Source organism: Phyllostomus hastatus, unplaced genomic scaffold (genome assembly GCF_019186645.2).
Source record: "Phyllostomus hastatus isolate PE091 unplaced genomic scaffold, TTU_PhHast_1.1 phas_scaffold_1066, whole genome shotgun sequence".
Taxonomy (NCBI): Eukaryota; Metazoa; Chordata; class Mammalia; order Chiroptera; family Phyllostomidae; genus Phyllostomus; species Phyllostomus hastatus.
In genome coordinates, this window is record NW_025334004.1 from 4,758,991 (window position 1) to 4,773,510 (window position 14,520).

Sequence of the window (14,520 nt, forward strand, 5' to 3'; positions counted from 1 at the left end):
TGTGTGTGTGTGTGTGTGTGTGTGTTTATTGAGGATTAGAAGGCATTAGCACTAGACTCAGCTGCTTAGTTGAGGCTTAATTTTATTCTATTGCTGTATTTATTTCAATCACAAATTTAATCATCTTTACTCATTTTTCCCACATACATTATAAATAGCTTAAATTTTTAAATCTATTCTTTCTGCCCTGGCTGGTGTGGCTCAGGGGACTGAGCACTGGCCTGTGGACCAAAAGGTCATTGGTTCAATTACCAGTCAGGGCACATGCCTGGGTTGTGGGCCAGGTCCCCAGTTTGGGGCATGGGAGAGGTGACCAACTGATGTTTCTCTCTTTCTCCCTCTAGTCCTCTCTAAAAATAAATAAATAAAATATTTAAAATCGATTCTCTCTTTCACATACTGACATTATATCTATGTCAAAACAAGTTCCCTTTAAGGAATGAATAGAACCTGTCTTGCTTGGAACTTAAAAACAATTTTTCAAAATACAGCAGGTCCTTTTTCTTCTTTTTGTTAAATGTGCTTGTGGCCCACCTTCACATGTTAAGAAAAACTAAACTTTAAAACTATGGGAAAATTTTAAATATAAAATTTGTCATAGCTCTAGATATGAGGGTTAAAACAAATCTGTCGTCATTCCAGTTTTTATTACCTCATCTACTTACAATACTAAAAATTCTCTCATATAAATCCATTTATGTCTACAGTCCAAATTAATAGACTTAACACGTTAAGTGTCAATAATACTTAAATACATGTATTTTTTTTCTAGGACAACCATTTTATGTTTTATGTATATTTTATTGATTATGCTATTATAGTTGGCCCATTTTTTTCATCCCTTTATCCCCTTCCACCCTGCACCCCCTCCCTCCAGTCTTCCTCCCCTCCCTTTAGTTCATGTCTATGGGTTGTGCATATAAGTTCTTTGGCTTCTCCATTTCCTATACCATTCTTAACCCTGTCTATTTTTTAAAATATATTTTATGGAGCCCTGGCTGGCATAGCTCAGTGGATTGAGGGCAGGCTGCAAACCAAAGTGTCACAGGTTTGATTCCCAGTCAGGGCACATGCCTGGGTTGCAGGCCACAGCCCCCAGCAACTGCACATTGATGTTTCTCTCTCTCTTTCTCCCTCCCTTCCCTCTCTAAAAATAAATAAATAAAATCTTTAAAAATATATTTTATTGATTATGCTATTACAGTTGCCCCATTACCCCCACTACATTCCCCTCCACCCTGCACACCCTTTCCCACACACATTCCCCCCCTTTAGTTCATGTCCATGTGTCATAAGTTCTTTAGCTTCTACATTTCCCATACTATTCTTACCCTCCCCCTGTCTATTTTCTCCCTACCGTCTATGCTACTTATTCTCCATACCTTTTCCCCCTCGTCTCTTCTTCCCACTCCCCTGTTGCTAACCCTCCATGTGATCTCCATTTCTGTGGTTCTGTTCCTGTCCTGTCCTCTTAGTTTGTTTTTGTTTTAGGTGTGGTTGTTCATAATTGTGAGTTTGCTGTCATTTTACTGTACATGTTTTTTATCTTATTTTTCTTAGAGAAGTCCTTCTAGCATTTCATAAAATAAGGGCTTGGTGATGATGAACTCCTTTAACTTGACCTTATCTGAGAAGCACTTTATCTGCCCTTCCATTCTAAATGAAAGCTTTGCTGGATAGAACAATCTGGGATGTAGGTCCTTGCCTTTCATGACTTGGAATGCTTCTTTCCAGCCCCTTCCTGCCTGTAAGGTCTCTTTTTGAGAAATCAGCTGATAGTCTGATGGGAACTCCTTTGTCTGATGGGAACTCCTTTGTAGGTAACTGCCTCCTTATTTCTTGCTGCTTCTAGGATTCTCTCCTTCATTTTAATCTTGGGTAATGTAATTATGGTGTGCTTTGGTGTGTTCCTCCTTGGGTCCAACTTCTTTGGGATTCTCTGAGCTTCCTGGACTTCCTGTAAGTCTACTTCCTTTGCCAGATTGGGGAAGTTCTCCTTCATTATGTTTTCAAATAAGTTTTCAATTTCTTGCTCTTGTTCTTCTCCTTCTGGTACCCCTATGAGTTGGATGTTGGAACATTTAAAGATGTCCTGGAGGTTCCTCAGCCTCTCCTCATTTTTTTGAACTCTTGTTTCTTCATTCTGCTCTGGTTGGATGTTTCTTTCTTCCTTCTGGTCCACTCTATTGTTTTGAGTCCCAGTTTCCTTCCCATCACTATTTGTTCCCTGTGCATTTTCCTTCATTTCACTTATCGTAGCCTTCATTTTTTCATCTAATTTGTGACCAAATTCAACCAATTCTGTGAGCATCCTGATCACCAGTGCTTTGAAATTTGCATCTGATAGATTGGCTATCTCTTGGTCGCTTAGTTTTGTATTTGCTGTGGAGCTTTGATCTGTTCTTCTATTTGAGCCATTTTTTTGGTCTCATCTCACCTGTTACGTATGAGGGGCAGAGCCTTAGGTGCTGTTCACCAGGGCAGGGCAACCCACATTGCTGGGTTGTGACATTGTATGTGGGGGGCGAGGTCTGAGAGGGAACAATGGTACTTGCTCTGCTCTCTGTTGGACTTCAGTCCCTTCTCCCTCTTCCCCCAAGCAAACTGGGCCTTTCTGATGCTGATTCTCATGTGGGTGGGCTTGTGCATGTTCTAGGACCCCATGGGTCTCTCCAACGAATTCTTCTGTGAGGCTGGGAGTCTCTCTGTGCCTTAACCCCTACAGGTGTTTTCAGTTAGTGCCCCTAGGCTCTATTTCCTGGTGCTGGGACCCTGGGTTGGACGCAGTGCCTCGCTTCACAATCGCTGCCTTGCTGGGTCTGCCAGTTGCCACCCTGCACCTGGGGTCTGCCCGTCACCTGTGCACCCAGGGTCCACCTGCTGTGTTCTTGCACACCCGGGATGCCTTACACACCCGGTCCCACCACTCTTTGTGCCTAAACCCCTCTCTGCCTGGCTGCCCGACTCCGCCCCTCCTACCAGTCTGGATGAATGTGTCTATTTTAACTTCTGGGTTGCCCAACTTCCATACAGTTCAATTTTCTGTCAGTTCTGGTTGTTACTGTTACTAATTGTTGTTGTCCCTATCTTGGTTGTGCAAGGAGGCACAGTATGTCTACTTATGCCTCCATCTTGGCCAGAAGTCAAATACATGTATTTTTTATTCTAGAAAATCTTGGGTACAAGTGACAGAGACTCATCTCACACTGACACCCAAAAAGTAATTTATGTTTTTGAATACTCGGGAATTCCAACAGTTTATTCAGCTCTAGTGCCAGCTGGATCAAGATGGGTATTAAAAGATATCATCAGGGTTCTAGTGTTCTCTCTTTTTTTCTATATAGATATAGACAGATTATATCTATATATATGGATATTAATATTTGTATATCTATGAGGTCTGTCAAGGAAAAAGTCCAGACCTTGTTAATATAAGGAGAACGGTTTGTATGACATTGATGTAACCTGGCAGCAAAGGAGAGTGGACTGCAAATCACATGCATGAACAATGATGACTTAACTATGCTAGTCAGTGGGGGTGGTAGATGCCATTGAGTGAGCATGTGTACTGTGTGGCTGTCACATTCAAAATGACTGAGCAAGTAGAGCAATGATTCTGCATCAAATTTTGCATTCAGCTGGAACATTCCTCTGTGAAAACTATTTGGATGATTCAGAAGGCTGCAGCTATGGGTAACTGGTGATTGGCAACTTCATCATGACAATGCGCCCACTCACGCATCAAGTTTTGTGCAGAGATTTTTGACAAAACATCAAATCACCCAGGTGACTCAGCCCTGCTACAGCCTAGATTTGGTGCCCTGCAACTTCTGGCTTTTCCAAAAACTAAAATCACCTTTGAAAATGAAGAGATTTCAGATGATCAGTGAGATTCAGGAAAATATGATGACAATTGGGAGAAGTGTGTGAGGTCCCAAGGTGCCTATTTTGAAGGGGACTGAGATGTCATTGTCCTATGTACAATGTTTCTTGCATCTTGTATCTTTTTCAATAAATGTCTCCTTTTTTCTCTTACGTGGCTGATACCTTCTCAATAGGTATATTACTCGGCCATAAAAAGAATGGAATTTTACCGTTTGAGACTGCATGGATGGACCTAGAGAGTATTATGCTAAGTGAAATAAGTCAGACAGAGAAAGACAAATACCATATAATTTCACTTAAATTTTTTTCAATTACAGTCGACATTCAATATTATTTTGTATTAGTTTCAGGTGTACAGCATAGTGGTTGGACAATCATATATGGGTATTCTGTAAAGTGGTCACCCTGACATTTCCAGTACCCATTTGCCACCATACATAGCTGTGACAATATTATTGACTATATTCCCTATGCAGTGGCAGGAGCATGGCCCTGGCCGATGAAGCAGGGAGAATACACCGTGTGGACACTCTTGGGTGCTCCCTGACGTTTGGGAGTTGGGGGGTGGGCTAGCGCAGGGCTGGATTCTACTCTTGTGAGTGAAAATAGAGCTGGAGAAACAGGGTCTCTTTGCTTCTCTCTCCTATTTCTGTTATGGAGACACTGGTCTGGACTCCAGACTGGAGTGATCTGGGAAACACTAGTGACAGTGGGGGTATTAAACCAGTTACATTCATTGAAAACCTGTCATTTGTTGGAGCTTATTGAGAAACAATTAGCTGACTTTAAGACGTCAATGAAAGGACTTATAAAACTGTTGCCAGTTAGCGAAATTGATCAATAAAGATAATTTAGTTTGCATAGATGTGGATAATAAATGTAAGTTACAGAATAAATCTCCAGGATCAGAACCCATTGAGGACATCACAACCTTTCTTCTACTCCCATCGTAAACTTGAGCTCATGTGGCTAGAAGCTGCACCTATAGTCAGAAAACAGCTTCTGTCATCTCGCCTCCACCCTTCCCCCTCCCTGGACCAGCTGCACCCCCAGCCCCTCCCTGGATCAGCTCCACCACAGGACGTATAATGCTTCAGGGCTGGAGCTACACTCAGTTCAGGGGCCTTCCTAGTTCTTTGAGTCAAGGTCCTACTCCAAGGAGACTCCACAAAATGGGAGTCTCTGTGGCCCTCGGCGCTGCCCTCGGTCTGCCTCTCGTATCTCACACCCTTTAGGAGGCTCTGGTGTCTGGGAGCGTTTCAGCAGGTCAGGCCTCCGCTGACCTAGTGGCTGCTCTCTTCTTGGAAGAGAAATCCAGCTGGGAATCTTGTAGATCAGGGATTCTCCCTGGGTCACCTTTAGTTGAGGGGGTATGTTCCACCTTTTCCATCCAGCACTGTGGTTGCTGAGTACCGTGTGCATGCCCTGTGCTGGACAGGGGTGGGAGATCTGGGGACTCCAACACACTGGGCCTCCACCCTTAGGAGTATGTGGAGAGAGAATACACATTGAAATTAGAAAAGGAAGAGAGAAGAGAAGACCAGTGTCAGGGAATGTCTGAGAACTTGGGTTCTGAAAACCATTATATTCAAATTTCTGCTGCTGTGGGGGACTTTGGGGAAGGCCTCTGTATCTCTTTAAGTTTCAGTGCTCTTCTCTATCTAATGGCAACCATAAAAGTACTTGCCTTTGCCTCAGGTGCAAAACCACCCCTGGGCTGTGCAGACCCTCAGAAACATTTTTGAGAGTCCCCCTGTCTATATAAACAATTTGAATCTTCCCAAATTAGCAGCCCAGTACCATTCAGGTGGCCCAATCTCACACTGCCCTGCAAAACAAATACCGCTTTGGGCGGTGGGAAGTATTTACTCACTAGGCTGCCCTTCCAGAGCTGGGGTCGGGCCAGTGGCTCTGGGATGACCCCAGAGAGGTGGGTTTTGGAAGTCCTCGGCACCTGGGTGACCCTACCTTTGGGTAAAGGAACTGCCAGCCCAGCAGCAGTGAGGGGCCAGATACTGGTGAGGGACCTACATAAATGTGAGGAAGGTGCTTCAGAGAAACACAGGTCCTCTGAGGTGGGGGACAAGGGTGTGGGCCCTTCGTCTGTCTTAACTGCTCCTAGGTCGTCGTGATGATGACAAAAGCTAATTCATCAACAAAATCTAGGCAATTAGTGTGACAACTAATAATTTCTTAAAAATTGTGCTATTGTTTCAATTGCAATAATTGCCAGACTCCTGAGTGTGGACAGTAATCCCTGGGGGGATTAACTAAAAGGAGGAGATTTAGGGAGCAAGAGGCCACTGGGGTGGAGAGCTGAGAGAAGATGTCATCCAGCACATGAGCTGAAAGATGACCTTGAAAATGCATCACCAAGTGACAGGCCTTGAAACCATGGAAGGCAGCCTTTATTAAAGAAGTGTGACTTGAGTCCTGTAGACCAAGGAGAGGAGGAGGGTTTTCAGGGGCTGGTTGCAAGAAGAGAGTGCAGCCTGGGGAGAGCCAAGACCCAGAGGCTAGAAAGTTCAGGGGGTGCTCTGGGAATGGGGGGTAAATTCTACCCTTCTCCCAGTTGGCACAGAGGTTTGGTGCAAACTGTAAAATTGCAAAGAGCTGTCTTAGATTTTGATGAAGGGAGAGGAGAAGAGCCGCTGGAGGCCAAGAACATACCCAGAGAGAAGCCACAAGGAGGGCGGTGTTGGGTATGTGGGGTGGGTGGCAGGCTACCTCCCAAAGCAGGACTCACCAGAAGTATTTCTCCGAGCCCCTCTGGACTGTGTCCAGCTCTCCGACTAATTTGAAACTGCCCTGGACTGCTGAGCCAGAGCTGGGGAGGCCTGAGGCAGTGCAGTTACTCTGTAGCAAACAGCCGAGTATCAGAGTTAGTGAATCCTGAAAAGGATTTATGCCACAAATCAAATTAAAATTTAGGAAACACACACACTTTTAAAACAAGACCTTTTAATTTGTAACCCCAAATAGGCAGACTGCTCTGTTCAAGCAATTAAGCAGCTGTGAAGATGACCGGCAGCCAAATACTGTAACTGCACTCATTACAGCTCAGGTTCATGAGCATACCAGGTCAGAACAGTCTGTTAGGAAGCGGGCTCTGCGCCCTCCTGGCCGCCAGCGCCCCCTACACTCAGGATGCCACAGCCTACCCACTTCCCTGTCAAGAGAAGGCTAAGGTGGAAAAAAGGTACTTCACTGGCTTTTGAAAGGGTGATGAGGTGACCTTTGCAAGGGCAGCTTTAACAGACCCTGGAGAGTAGAGGGTGCCCAAGGCTGCCCACTGGGGGGCGCGCTTGGTCTACTCACCAGCTCTCCCGAGCCTGGCTGAGGCAGCCTGACCACTTTCCTCCCCCACAGGCCTCACACTGTCTTTCAGAACTGACTGCTCTATGCAGCACCATTTTCTTTTGTGTCTCTTATTTGAAAAGGAATATAAGAAAATTTGGTAAATACAGAAAACCACAAAGGAAAAAAAAACGTTCACAGTCTCTGAGTGCTAACTCTGGAATTCCTCTGTTAGCATTTTACTGTGTAATCAGTTGATTTTTTTTTACACCTAAAGTAACAGTTGGCATCAGAATTCTTGTTTGAGGTGAAATTCTCTTCTCTCTCTCTGTGTGTCTTTTTGTGTGACAAATAAATGAATACATTTTGTGCCTTTAGTGTGAGAGAAGATCTGAGATGAAGTCTGGGGCTGGGTGTCCTTTTACAAAAGGAATTCAGAGGGGGGGGGGAGCTGGATGGCGTGGGGAGGCATTTGGTGCAGTGTGTGAATGGGTATTTGGGGGAAGCTGTGAAGAGGTGTTAGTTTCTTGTCTAGGTCAAAACAAGCAGCGTAAACATGGTGGCTGGGAAGCAGGAGCTCAGGGGGCCTTGCACACTGATGCCCACTGAAAGTCACAGAGATTCAGGACAGACCTTTGGACCTCCATGGGCCGCGGTGGAGTGAGGGGTGAGTCAGCTATACCGAGAGATGTGGGGGAGGGAAGCATCCAGCTGGGTTATCTGTGTTGAGCTAGAAATTTATTATTGGGATCAAATTTGTAGTGTAAGCAACTGACAATTAACTTTTTTGATTATAATATAAGTGTCCGACATTAAGCTTTTGATTGTAGAGACATTTAATTCAAAGATATCTATCTTTAATAAACACATTGTCAGCCACACAGCTAGATAAACAGCCAGGTCATCCCCACCATGAAGTCCCCCCTTTTTTAGAGAGCTCCACTTGACATAGATAACTGATCATTTCACTGAGTGCTTGCTTCTTCCCCTTGACCCTAGTGGGTGCATTACCTGTCTGTCTCTCTCTCTCTGGGACTTCACTGTGTGTCCATGGGCGTGTCATGTAATCTAGGATTTGTGAGTAATAAACCTTCATTTTTTAAAAGTTCCCTGATTGCTATCACTGAGGGTGTTTTGCAATCGTAATAAGAACCACAAGGGCTGGTCCAGCTGTGACGTTGGCTCTGAAGGGGAAATGTCTGTGGGGCTGGCCACGAGTGCTACAGGCATAGGTCAGTGCTCCCAGGCATTTCTAGCTGATGGCATCACTATCGATAGGATGAAACTGACCCCAAACAATATTGTTGTTATATTTTTTGTCCTGTTGTAATTTTTTACTTTATATTCTTATATATATTTCCTCTGTCCATTAAATATATGCATATTTAATACCATAAATTAAATTAAAATTTGGGAAACACACACACTGGAACAAGAACTTTTTTGTTTTAAGATTTTATTTATTTGACATGGCTGGCATGGCTCAGTGGATTGAGTGCAGGGCCTGTGAACCAAAGGTTTGCTAGTTCGAGTCCCAGTCAGGGCACATGCCTGGGTTGTGGGCCAGGTCCCCAGCTGGGGGTGCACAAGAGGCAACCACACATTGATGTTTCTTTCCCTCTCTTTCTCCTTCCCTTTCCCTCTCTCCAGAAATAAATTAAATACATAAATAAATAAAACACATAAAAATAAAGATTTTATTTTTAGAGAGGGGAAGGGAGGGAGAGAAACATTAATGTGTGGTTGCCTCTCACATGCCCCCTACTGGGGATCTAGCCTACAACCCAGGCATGTGTCCTAAACTGGGAATCAAACCAATGACCCTTTGATTCGCAGGCTGTCACTCAATCCACTAGTTGCATCAGCCAGGGCTGAAACAAGACGTTTTAATTTGTAACCCCAAATGAACAAACAGCTCTGATCAAGCAATTAAGCAGCTGTGAAGATGACCGGCAGCCAAATACTGTAACTGCACTCATTACAGCTCAGGTTCATGAGCGTACCAGGTCAGGACAGCCTGTTAGGAAGCAGGCTCTGCGCCCTCCTGGCCGCCAGCGCCCCCTACACACAGGGTGCCACAGACACACATATGCATATATGCTGTATATATGTTGTATATATACGTATGTGTGTAAGTATAAATGTGAACCATAAAATATTTTAAATCTGCAATATTCCGTCATTTAGATGGAATGCTAATGACTAACTTTGAATGTTGAGGGTGCTTCGATGGCTTTGTCTGTGAAAGACCTGTTGGTCTGGTTTTGAGTTCAGGCCTTGAACATTCACTTCTGACACATCTTTCTCAGCTCTGGTCTTCCTGCTCCAGAGACCATCCAGGTGTGCCAGACACCGTGACGACAATTCTCACACAGCACTGGGATATTTTGGTGGCAGGTTTCCATTTCCCCCATTGAACTGGGGACTCCCTGAACTCGGGATACCTCATGTTCCATCTTTGTGGCACTGTACAGGCTCAGTATGTTTTTAAATAAACACGAGATTTTGAGCCAATGGGCAGCCACACACGAAGTAAGTAAGTGTTAGGGCTCTTCCCCTCCTCCTGCCCTTCCCCGCCTCCATCAGGCTTCTCCCATTCTGGTGAAGCAGTCCCCTGCTCTGACAGTTAAATCTGCTCCCACACTGCTCAGAGGAGCCCAGAAGGAGGCAGTAGTCCTGACCCTGCCTCCAGGTAACTGGACTTCCATAGATTGTTTTCTTGTATGACACCCATTGGGTTTTTCCCAAAGTATTTTGTATTGGCCATTGTTCTGTTTTCTGAAGCAGAAAGTGAATGTGGGGAAGTGTGGAAATGATGGGGGAAGGAAGGGGCAAGCTGAGTTTTCCATTTGTGTGCCTTGATATACTTTATTATTTTGACTTTAGATAGAGAAACACTTTAAAGATCTCAATTCAATTGTGAAAGAACTTAAATACCTCTAGGGGGAGAATGAGGAAAAAACCTGTGCTTTGCTATTTGAAGAATTGAGCTATTAACTAAAAAATAGGCTTCATTTTGTTGGCAGCTGAGAAGAGCTACCTTCTAGAACCATCGCATCTTTGTTTCGGAAATAAGTATTTCCTTGTTTTTTTTTTTCTTTTTTTTTTTTGCCAGTAGCTTCTGTTAAGAAAAAAGTAAGTCATGGTGCCCGTGTGAAGCAGGTCTCTTTCAGTGGCAAGTAGAGTAAACGGAGTGGCCACTGGGCAACATGATTCCTTTCTCTCGCCTAGACCACTTGCTGAAGATAATGCAATACCTACATATATTAAGCTCAGATAAAAGGAAAACTGTAGATGTTTTTCTGACATCTTATTCAACAGATGTTGGCCTTTTCCAACTTTTTCTCTCTCTTTCACATTCTTATTTCTTAAACAGAATTTCAGTAAGTTAAGATAGTTAAGACCAAATCAAGTGCATGACTATTATATTCTCCATAACATAAAAATAGAAACTAATATTAAGAGCAGAGAAATAAATGATGTGTTCAACAGAACGAATGCTTTTCAGAGTGCATGGATCTTAGAATGTAGAGTCTGGAAGCACTAGAGTGCCCATGGTGGTGACATTGCTAAATACCTGGGAACGTACACTAGGACACCTTTTAGTGACCATGGTAGACATCATTAATTGATAAGAGCGTTTTTCATACTGTGCAGAGACATGGCCTCACAATCCTCAGCAGACCATTCCGGTCCTTCTCTATCAATTCATGGGAGTTGGTACTCAAGAAGAAAGCTCTTTGCCCAGTGTGATGTGTGACGCAGACATGTTGTTACCGAACAGTAAGTGGGTTTGCTGCCCCCACCCCGCCCCCCGCACACACAAATTCTGGAGGCAGAGGTTTGGTGAAGAAGGAGAAGGGTCTTTATTCAAAAGCTAGACAATTTGGAAGAATGGCAGGTTTCTGCCTCAGAGCCCATCCCCTCCAGAACACCCAGAGGAAAACCCTGCCACCTTCTGCCAGTCCAGTCCAAGGCTGCACCTGGAGAATGCCTTCTCCCATTTAAAAATATGGGTTTTTGGGAACTGCAGGGGCCTGCAGCATGACCATCCAGGTGGCGTAGCTTGTTCCTGACTGCACTGTAACTTCAGGCGGCTCCTTGGAGTCTGTGCATGTGCCCCTGTGGCCACCCACCTACTGGTGCTTCTCACACACAGGAGCTGAGGGCCACTGCTGACCACTGTGGCTGGCCACGCGGGGGCTCTGTTCTGCATGCTGTTGGGGCCCAGGGCCTGCCTCCTGGCCACACAGCTTCCAGGGCCTAGGCTGCAAATGCGCCAGTCCGCACTTCCATGCCATGGATCCAAGAAGAAGAGTGCAGGTTTCTCCCTTCCTCCATTTAAATCTCTGGGCCCAAACTTCCATGTGCTCAAAAAGTGTCCCGCACCTCCAGCCAATCTCATCCTTTTCCCAGACTAGACTGGTTGGTGTTACTCCAGTGTAGCACCTCCCGCTTCCTTCATGCACTGGAACTGAGGAGGAAGGCTTTTCCCTTATCGAAATATTTCTATAGCCTCCCACATGCTCCATGCAGGGCCTCTTCCTGCTATGTCTCTGCCTGGGGTTAGGGAAATCTGTCTCTACTCACTTCACTAGCAGCTCAGCTTCACCCCCACAGCCTAGGGCATTTCCTGCGACCCCTCCCTCACTTGGGACACCACACCAGTATGAAGCCAATTTCTCTTATAGTGCCTTGTATAGGTGATTCAGGGCTTCCTACACCTGCTTCCAACAATTAAATGTACTGTGAAGTTCAGCCAAATGGAATCCTCTCTGGTTCCCAAATAAAGCTTTCATTGTTTTTGTACTGCAATGTAAGTCTTTGGAAGTGTCCGACATTGTTAACATCCCAGAAACATTCTAGCGTTTTTCGATGAGCATCCAAGAGCTGCCTCTGCAGCAAAGTCTTCTAACCATTCATGCCTTGTAGAATGTTATGTTATGTGGTTCTTTACTTAAATCCTCAGTGCTCTGTACATCTTATAGCAAACCCTTGCAGGTGTTTTGTTTCTAACACTTTTACAATTTTAAGCTGCTTTAAAATTTTCTTTTCTTTTTTTAAAAATTACTTTGTTGTTGTTCAATTACAGTTGTCTGCATTTTCTTCTCACCCCATCCATACCCACCTCTCTCCTGTGCTTCCACCCTCCCCCTTGGTTTTGTCCATGTGGACTTTATAGTAGTTTCTGAAAACCCTTCTCCCCGCTGTCCTCCATCCCCTCCCCTCTGGCTATTGTTAGATTGTTCTTAATTTCAATGTCTCTGGTTATATTTTATTTGCTTTTTTTCTTTCATTGATTATGTTTCAGTAAAAGGTGAGATCATATGGTATTTTTCCCTCACCATCTGGCTTATTTCACTGAGCATAATGCTCTCCAGTTCCGTCCATGCTGTTGCAAAGGGTATAAGCTCTTTCTTTCTCCCTGCTGCGTAGAATTCCATTGTGTAAATGTACCATAGTTTTTTTATCCACTCATTTGCTGATGGGCACTTAGGTTGCTTCTAGCACTTGGCTATTGTGAGTTGTGCTGCTATGAACATTGGGATGCATATGTTTTTTTGGATTGGTGTTTCAGGGCTCTTAGGGTATAATCCCAGCAGTGGAATTGCTGGGTCAAAAGGCAGTTCTGTTTTTAGTTTTCTAAGGAAATTCCATACTGTTTTCCATAGTGGCTGCACCAGTCTGCATTCCCACCAACCGTGCACTAGGGTTCCTTTTTCTCTGTATCCTCTCCAACATTTGTTTGTTAATTTGTTTATGTTGGCCATTCTGACAGGTGTGAGGTGGTATCTTATTGTGGTTTTAATTTGCATCTCTCTTATGGCTAGTGATGCTGAGTGTCCTTTCATATGTCTCTGGGCCCTCTGTATGTCCTCCTTGGAGAAGTGTCTGTTCAAGTCTTCTGCCCATTTTTTAATTGCGCTTTTTGGAGTGGAGTCGTGTGAGTTCTTTGTATGTTTTGGAGATTAAACCCTTGTCCAAGGTATCATTGGCAAATATGTTTTCCCAAATAGTTGGTTCTCTTTTCATTTTAATGCTGTTTTCTTTAGCCATACAGAAGCTTTTTAATTTGATGAGGTCCCATTTGTTTATTCTTTCCTTTGTGTCCCTTGCTTTAGGTGACATATCTGTGAAGATGTTGCTGCATGGAATGTCTGAGATTTTCCTGCCAATGTTTTCCTCTAGGACTTTTATGGTGTTACAACTTATATTTAAGTCTTTTATCCACCTTGAGTTTATTTTTGTGTATGGTGTAAGTTGGTGATCGAGTTTCATTTTTTTTCATGTAGCTGTCTAGATCTCCCAACATCATTTGTTGAAGAGGCTATTTTTGTTCCATTTCATGTTTCTTCCCCCTTTGTCAAATATTAATTGACTGCAGAGACTTGGGTTTATTTCTGGGCTTTCTGTTCTGTTCCATTGGTCTATGTGCCTGTTTTTGTGCCAGTACCAGCCTGTTTTGATTACAGTGGCCTTGTAATACGGTTTTATATTAGGTATTGTCATCCCTCCTGCTATGTTCTTCTTTCTCACAATTGCTGCAGCTATTCAGGGTTGTTTATGGTTCCATATAAATCTCTGAAATGTTTGTTCTATATCTGTGAAATGTGTCATGGGTACTTTAATAGGGATTGCATTGAATCTATAAATCTCTCTGGGTAGTATGGCCATTTTGATGATGTTAATTCTTCCAATCCATGAGCATGGTACATGCTTCAATTTGTTTGTCTCTTCCTTAATTTCTTTCTTCATTGTTGCATAGTTTTCTGAGTATAGGTCTTTTACCTCCTTGATTAGGTTTATTCTAGGTACTTTATTCTTCTTGTTGCTATATCAAATGGGATTTTTTTTCCTGATTTCTGTTTCTGATGTTTCATTGCTGGTGTACAAAAATGCCTTTGATTTCTGAGTATTGACTTTGTATCCCACTGTTTTTTTCCAGATTCATTTATTAGGTTGAGTAGTTTTTTGGTGGGTTCCATATGATTTTCTATGTACACTATCATGTCATCTGCAAACAATGACGGTTTTGTTTCCTCTTTTCCTATTTGGATGCCTTTTATTTCTTTTTCTTGTCTGATTGCTGTGGCTAGGACTTCCAGTACTATGTTGAATGGGAGTGGTGAAAGCGGGCATCCTTGTCTTGTTTCTGATTTTAGTGGGAAAGCTCTAAGTTTTTGTCCATTGAGTATGATGTTGGCTGTAGGTCTCTCATATATGGCCTTTATTATGTTGAGGAATGGTCCCTCTATTCCCACCCTGCTGAGTGTTTTTATAATAAATGGGTGCTGTACTTTATCAAGTGCTTTTTCTACATCTATTGATATGATCATG